This window comes from Oncorhynchus mykiss, unplaced genomic scaffold (assembly GCF_013265735.2).
Source record: "Oncorhynchus mykiss isolate Arlee unplaced genomic scaffold, USDA_OmykA_1.1 un_scaffold_251, whole genome shotgun sequence".
NCBI classification, from domain to species: domain Eukaryota; kingdom Metazoa; phylum Chordata; class Actinopteri; order Salmoniformes; family Salmonidae; genus Oncorhynchus; species Oncorhynchus mykiss.
The window spans coordinates 246,776-256,271 of record NW_023493710.1 but is presented as its reverse complement, the minus strand read 5'-3'; positions in this window follow the sequence as shown (position 1 = coordinate 256,271).

Genomic DNA, 9,496 nt, shown 5'->3' with positions numbered 1-9,496 from the left:
TCTGGTAGATTAAACCCACTCCAGACATATCAATTGGTTCTGATGATGTTCTGGTAGATTAAACCCACTCCAGACATATCAATGGTTCTGATGATGTTCTGGTAGATTAAACCCACTCCAGACATATCAATGGTTCTGGTAGATTAAACCCACTCCAGACATATCAATGGTTCTGGTAGATTAAACCCACTCCAGACATATCAATGGTTCTGATGATGTTCTGGTAGATTAAACCCACTCCAGACATATCAATGGTTCTGATGATGTTCTGGTAGATTAAACCCACTCCAGACATATCAATGGTTCTGATGATGTTCTGGTAGATTAAACCCACTCCAGACATATCAGTGGTTCTGGTAGATTAAACCCACTCCTGACATATCAGTGGTTCTGATGATGTTCTGGTAGATTAAACCACTCCAGACATATCAATGGTTCTGGTAGATTAAACCCACTCCTGACATATCAGTGGTTCTGATGATGTTCTGGTAGATTAAACCCACTCCAGACATATCAGTGGTTCTGGTAGATTAAACCACTCCAGACATATCAATGGTTCTGGTAGATTAAACCCACTCTAGACATATCAATGGTTCTGATGATGTTCTGGTAGATTAAACCCACTCCAGACATATCAGTGGTTCTGGTAGATTAAACCCACTCCAGACATATCAGTGGTTCTGGTAGATTAAACCCACTCCAGACATATCAGTGGTTCTGATGATGTTCTGGTAGATTAAACCACTCCAGACATATCAGTGGTTCTGGTAGATTAAACCCACTCCAGACATATCAGTGGTTCTGGTAGATTAAACCCACTCCAGACATATCAATGGTTCTGATGATGTTCTGGTAGATTAAACCCACTCCAGACATATCAGTGGTTCTGGTAGATTAAACCCACTCCAGACATATCAGTGGTTCTGGTAGATTAAACCACTCCAGACATATCAATGGTTCTGATGATGTTCTGGTAGATTAAACCACTCCAGACATATCAATGGTTCTGATGATGTTCTGGTAGATTAAACCCACTCCAGACATATCAGTGGTTCTGGTAGATTAAACCCACTCCAGACATATCAATGGTTCTGGTAGATTAAACCACTCCAGACATATCAATGGTTCTGATGATGTTCTGGTAGATTAAACCACTCCAGACATATCAGTGGTTCTGGTAGATTAAACCCACTCCAGACATATCAGTGGTTCTGGTAGATTAACCCACTCCAGACATATCAATGGTTCTGATGATGTTCTGGTAGATTAAACCCACTCCAGACATATCAGTGGTTCTGGTAGATTAACCCACTCCAGACATATCAATGGTTCTGATGATGTTCTGGTAGATTAAACCCACTCCAGACATATCAGTGGTTCTGGTAGATTAAACCCACTCCAGACATATCAATGGTTCTGATGATGTTCTGGTAGATTAAACCCACTCCAGACATATCAATGGTTCTGGTAGATTAAACCCACTCCAGACATATCAGTGGTTCTGGTAGATTAAACCCACTCCAGACATATCAGTGGTTCTGGTAGATTAAACCACTCCAGACATATCAATGGTTCTGATGATGTTCTGGTAGATTAAACCCACTCCAGACATATCAATGGTTCTGATGATGTTCTGGTAGATTAACCCACTCCAGACATATCAGTGGTTCTGGTAGATTAAACCCACTCCAGACATATCAGTGGTTCTGGTAGATTAAACCCACTCCAGACATATCAGTGGTTCTGATGATGTTCTGGTAGATTAAACCCACTCCAGACATATCAGTGGTTCTGGTAGATTAAACCCACTCCAGACATATCAATGGTTCTGATGATGTTCTGGTAGATTAAACCCACTCCAGACATATCAGTGGTTCTGGTAGATTAAACCCACTCCAGACATATCAGTGGTTCTGGTAGATTAAACCACTCCAGACATATCAATGGTTCTGATGATGTTCTGGTAGATTAAACCACTCCAGACATATCAATGGTTCTGATGATGTTCTGGTAGATTAAACCACTCCAGACATATCAATGGTTCTGGTAGATTAAACCACTCCAGACATATCAATGGTTCTGATGATGTTCTGGTAGATTAAACCACTCCAGACATATCAGTGGTTCTGGTAGATTAAACCCACTCCAGACATATCAGTGGTTCTGGTAGATTAACCCACTCCAGACATATCAATGGTTCTGATGATGTTCTGGTAGATTAAACCCACTCCAGACATATCAGTGGTTCTGGTAGATTAACCCACTCCAGACATATCAATGGTTCTGATGATGTTCTGGTAGATTAAACCCACTCCAGACATATCAGTGGTTCTGGTAGATTAAACCCACTCCAGACATATCAATGGTTCTGATGATGTTCTGGTAGATTAAACCCACTCCAGACATATCAGTGGTTCTGGTAGATTAAACCCACTCCAGACATATCAGTGGTTCTGGTAGATTAAACCACTCCAGACATATCAGTGGTTCTGATGATGTTCTGGTAGATTAAACCCACTCCAGACATATCAGTGGTTCTGATGATGTTCTGGTAGATTAAACCCACTCCAGACATATCAGTGGTTCTGGTAGATTAAACCCACTCCAGACATATCAATGGTTCTGGTAGATTAAACCCACTCCAGACATATCAGTGGTTCTGGTAGATTAAACCCACTCCAGACATATCAATGGTTCTGATGATGTTCTGGTAGATTAAACCCACTCCAGACATATCAGTGGTTCTGGTAGATTAAACCCACTCCAGACATATCAGTGGTTCTGATGATGTTCTGGTAGATTAAACCCACTCCAGACATATCAGTGGTTCTGATGATGTTCTGGTAGATTAAACCCACTCCAGACATATCAATGGTTCTGGTAGATTAAACCCACTCCAGACATATCAGTGGTTCTGGTAGATTAAACCCACTCCAGACATATCAGTGGTTCTGGTAGATTAAACCACTCCAGACATATCAATGGTTCTGATGATGTTCTGGTAGATTAAACCCACTCCAGACATATCAATGGTTCTGATGATGTTCTGGTAGATTAACCCACTCCAGACATATCAGTGGTTCTGGTAGATTAAACCCACTCCAGACATATCAGTGGTTCTGGTAGATTAAACCCACTCCAGACATATCAGTGGTTCTGATGATGTTCTGGTAGATTAAACCCACTCCAGACATATCAGTGGTTCTGGTAGATTAAACCCACTCCAGACATATCAGTGGTTCTGATGATGTTCTGGTAGATTAAACCACTCCAGACATATCAGTGGTTCTGGTAGATTAAACCCACTCCAGACATATCAGTGGTTCTGGTAGATTAAACCCACTCCAGACATATCAGTGGTTCTGGTAGATTAAACCCACTCCAGACATATCAGTGGTTCTGGTAGATTAAACCCACTCCAGACATATCAGTGGTTCTGGTAGATTAAACCCACTCCAGACATATCAATGGTTCTGATGATGTTCTGGTAGATTAAACCCACTCCAGACATATCAGTGGTTCTGGTAGATTAAACCCACTCCAGACATATCAGTGGTTCTGGTAGATTAAACCCACTCCAGACATATCAGTGGTTCTGATGATGTTCTGGTAGATTAAACCCACTCCAGACATATCAGTGGTTCTGGTAGATTAAACCCACTCCAGACATATCAATTGGTTCTGATGATGTTCTGGTAGATTAAACCCACTCCAGACATATCAATGGTTCTGATGATGTTCTGGTAGATTAAACCCACTCCAGACATATCAATGGTTCTGGTAGATTAAACCCACTCCAGACATATCAATGGTTCTGGTAGATTAAACCCACTCCAGACATATCAATGGTTCTGATGATGTTCTGGTAGATTAAACCCACTCCAGACATATCAATGGTTCTGATGATGTTCTGGTAGATTAAACCCACTCCAGACATATCAATGGTTCTGATGATGTTCTGGTAGATTAAACCCACTCCAGACATATCAGTGGTTCTGGTAGATTAAACCCACTCCTGACATATCAGTGGTTCTGATGATGTTCTGGTAGATTAAACCACTCCAGACATATCAATGGTTCTGGTAGATTAAACCCACTCCTGACATATCAGTGGTTCTGATGATGTTCTGGTAGATTAAACCCACTCCAGACATATCAGTGGTTCTGGTAGATTAAACCACTCCAGACATATCAATGGTTCTGGTAGATTAAACCCACTCTAGACATATCAATGGTTCTGATGATGTTCTGGTAGATTAAACCCACTCCAGACATATCAGTGGTTCTGGTAGATTAAACCCACTCCAGACATATCAGTGGTTCTGGTAGATTAAACCCACTCCAGACATATCAGTGGTTCTGATGATGTTCTGGTAGATTAAACCACTCCAGACATATCAGTGGTTCTGGTAGATTAAACCCACTCCAGACATATCAGTGGTTCTGGTAGATTAAACCCACTCCAGACATATCAATGGTTCTGATGATGTTCTGGTAGATTAAACCCACTCCAGACATATCAGTGGTTCTGGTAGATTAAACCCACTCCAGACATATCAGTGGTTCTGGTAGATTAAACCACTCCAGACATATCAATGGTTCTGATGATGTTCTGGTAGATTAAACCACTCCAGACATATCAATGGTTCTGATGATGTTCTGGTAGATTAAACCCACTCCAGACATATCAGTGGTTCTGGTAGATTAAACCCACTCCAGACATATCAATGGTTCTGGTAGATTAAACCACTCCAGACATATCAATGGTTCTGATGATGTTCTGGTAGATTAAACCACTCCAGACATATCAGTGGTTCTGGTAGATTAAACCCACTCCAGACATATCAGTGGTTCTGGTAGATTAACCCACTCCAGACATATCAATGGTTCTGATGATGTTCTGGTAGATTAAACCCACTCCAGACATATCAGTGGTTCTGGTAGATTAACCCACTCCAGACATATCAATGGTTCTGATGATGTTCTGGTAGATTAAACCCACTCCAGACATATCAGTGGTTCTGGTAGATTAAACCCACTCCAGACATATCAATGGTTCTGATGATGTTCTGGTAGATTAAACCCACTCCAGACATATCAGTGGTTCTGGTAGATTAAACCCACTCCAGACATATCAGTGGTTCTGGAAGATTAAACCACTCCAGACATATCAGTGGTTCTGATGATGTTCTGGTAGATTAAACCCACTCCAGACATATCAGTGGTTCTGATGATGTTCTGGTAGATTAAACCCACTCCAGACATATCAGTGGTTCTGGTAGATTAAACCCACTCCAGACATATCAATGGTTCTGGTAGATTAAACCCACTCCAGACATATCAGTGGTTCTGGTAGATTAAACCCACTCCAGACATATCAATGGTTCTGATGATGTTCTGGTAGATTAAACCCACTCCAGACATATCAGTGGTTCTGGTAGATTAAACCCACTCCAGACATATCAGTGGTTCTGATGATGTTCTGGTAGATTAAACCCACTCCAGACATATCAGTGGTTCTGATGATGTTCTGGTAGATTAAACCCACTCCAGACATATCAATGGTTCTGGTAGATTAAACCCACTCCAGACATATCAGTGGTTCTGGTAGATTAAACCCACTCCAGACATATCAGTGGTTCTGGTAGATTAAACCACTCCAGACATATCAATGGTTCTGATGATGTTCTGGTAGATTAAACCCACTCCAGACATATCAATGGTTCTGATGATGTTCTGGTAGATTAACCCACTCCAGACATATCAGTGGTTCTGGTAGATTAAACCCACTCCAGACATATCAGTGGTTCTGGTAGATTAAACCCACTCCAGACATATCAGTGATTCTGATGATGTTCTGGTAGATTAAACCCACTCCAGACATATCAGTGGTTCTGGTAGATTAAACCCACTCCAGACATATCAGTGGTTCTGATGATGTTCTGGTAGATTAAACCACTCCAGACATATCAGTGGTTCTGGTAGATTAAACCCACTCCAGACATATCAGTGGTTCTGGTAGATTAAACCCACTCCAGACATATCAGTGGTTCTGGTAGATTAAACCCACTCCAGACATATCAGTGGTTCTGGTAGATTAAACCCACTCCAGACATATCAGTGGTTCTGGTAGATTAAACCCACTCCAGACATATCAATGGTTCTGATGATGTTCTGGTAGATTAAACCCACTCCAGACATATCAGTGGTTCTGGTAGATTAAACCCACTCCAGACATATCAGTGGTTCTGGTAGATTAAACCCACTCCAGACATATCAGTGGTTCTGATGATGTTCTGGTAGATTAAACCCACTCCAGACATATCAGTGGTTCTGGTAGATTAAACCCACTCCAGACATATCAGTGGTTCTGATGATGTTCTGGTAGATTAAACCCACTCCAGACATATCAGTGGTTCTGGTAGATTAAACCCACTCCAGACATATCAATGGTTCTGATGATGTTCTGGTAGATTAAACCCACTCCAGACATATCAGTGGTTCTGGTAGATTAAACCCACTCCAGACATATCAATGGTTCTGATGGTGTTCTGGTAGATTAAACCCACTCCAGACATATCAATGGTTCTGGTAGATTAAACCCACTCCAGACATATCAATGGTTCTGGTAGATTAAACCCACTCCAGACATATCAATGGTTCTGATGATGTTCTGGTAGATTAAACCCACTCCAGACATATCAATGGTTCTGATGATGTTCTGGTAGATTAAACCCACTCCAGACATATCAATGGTTCTGATGATGTTCTGGTAGATTAAACCCACTCCAGACATATCAGTGGTTCTGGTAGATTAAACCACTCCAGACATATCAGTGGTTCTGATGATGTTCTGGTAGATTAAACCACTCCAGACATATCAATGGTTCTGGTAGATTAAACCCACTCCTGACATATCAGTGGTTCTGATGATGTTCTGGTAGATTAAACCCACTCCAGACATATCAGTGGTTCTGGTAGATTAAACCACTCCAGACATATCAATGGTTCTGGTAGATTAAACCACTCCAGACATATCAATGGTTCTGATGATGTTCTGGTAGATTAAACCACTCCAGACATATCAATGGTTCTGATGATGTTCTGGTAGATTAAACCCACTCCAGACATATCAATGGTTCTGATGATGTTCTGGTAGATTAAACCCACTCCAGACATATCAATGGTTCTGATGATGTTCTGGTAGATTAAACCCACTCCAGACATATCAGTGGTTCTGGTAGATTAAACCCACTCCAGACATATCAGTGGTTCTGGTAGATTAAACCACTCCAGACATATCAGTGGTTCTGGTAGATTAAACCCACTCCAGACATATCAATGGTTCTGATGATGTTCTGGTAGATTAAACCCACTCCAGACATATCAATGGTTCTGGTAGATTAAACCCACTCCAGACATATCAGTGGTTCTGGTAGATTAAACCACTCCAGACATATCAGTGGTTCTGATGATGTTCTGGTAGATTAAACCACTCCAGACATATCAATGGTTCTGGTAGATTAAACCCACTCCTGACATATCAGTGGTTCTGATGATGTTCTGGTAGATTAAACCCACTCCAGACATATCAGTGGTTCTGGTAGATTAAACCACTCCAGACATATCAATGGTTCTGGTAGATTAAACCACTCCAGACATATCAATGGTTCTGATGATGTTCTGGTAGATTAAACCACTCCAGACATATCAATGGTTCTGATGATGTTCTGGTAGATTAAACCCACTCCAGACATATCAATGGTTCTGATGATGTTCTGGTAGATTAAACCCACTCCAGACATATCAATGGTTCTGATGATGTTCTGGTAGATTAAACCCACTCCAGACATATCAGTGGTTCTGGTAGATTAAACCCACTCCAGACATATCAGTGGTTCTGGTAGATTAAACCACTCCAGACATATCAGTGGTTCTGGTAGATTAAACCCACTCCAGACATATCAATGGTTCTGATGATGTTCTGGTAGATTAAACCCACTCCAGACATATCAATGGTTCTGGTAGATTAAACCCACTCCAGACATATCAGTGGTTCTGGTAGATTAAACCACTCCAGACATATCAGTGGTTCTGGTAGATTAAACCCACTCCAGACATATCAATGGTTCTGATGATGTTCTGGTAGATTAAACCCACTCCAGACATATCAATGGTTCTGATGATGTTCTGGTAGATTAAACCCACTCCAGACATATCAGTGGTTCTGGTAGATTAAACCCACTCCAGACATATCAATGGTTCTGATGATGTTCTGGTAGATTAAACCCACTCCAGACATATCAGTGGTTCTGGTAGATTAAACCACTCCAGACATATCAGTGGTTCTGGTAGATTAAACCCACTCCAGACATATCAATGGTTCTGATGATGTTCTGGTAGATTAAACCCACTCTAGACATATCAGTGGTTCTGGTAGATTAAACCCACTCCAGACATATCAATGGTTCTGGTAGATTAAACCCACTCCTGACATATCAGTGGTTCTGATGATGTTCTGGTAGATTAAACCCACTCCAGACATATCAATGGTTCTGGTAGATTAAACCCACTCCAGACATATCAATGGTTCTGGTAGATTAAACCCACTCCAGACATATCAGTGGTTCTGGTAGATTAAACCCACTCCAGACATATCAATGGTTCTGGTAGATTAAACCCACTCCAGACATATCAGTGGTTCTGGTAGATTAAACCCACTCCAGACATATCAATGGTTCTGATGATGTTCTGGTAGATTAAACCCACTCCAGACATATCAATGGTTCTGGTAGATTAAACCCACTCCAGACATATCAGTGGTTCTGATGATGTTCTGGTAGATTAAACCCACTCCAGACATATCAGTGGTTCTGGTAGATTAAACCCACTCCAGACAAATCAGTGGTTCTGATGATGTTCTGGTAGATTAAACCCACTCCAGACATATCAATGGTTCTGATGATGTTCTGGTAGATTAAACCCACTCCAGACATATCAGTGGTTCTGGTAGATTAAACCCACTCCAGACATATCAGTGGTTCTGGTAGATTAAACCACTCCAGACATATCAGTGGTTCTGGTAGATTAAACCCACTCCAGACATATCAGTGGTTCTGGTAGATTAAACCCACTCCAGACATATCAGTGGTTCTGGTAGATTAAACCACTCCAGACATATCAATGGTTCTGATGATGTTCTGGTAGATTAAACCCACTCCAGACATATCAGTGGTTCTGGTAGATTAAACCACTCCAGACATATCAATGGTTCTGATGATGTTCTGGTAGATTAAACCCACTCCAGACATATCAGTGGTTCTGGTAGATTAAACCCACTCCAGACATATCAGTGGTTCTGATGATGTTCTGGTAGATTAAACCCACTCCAGACATATCAGTGGTTCTGGTAGATTAAACCCACTCCAGACATATCAATGGTTCTGATGATGTTCTGGTAGATTAAACCCACTCCAGACATATCAGTGGTTCTGGT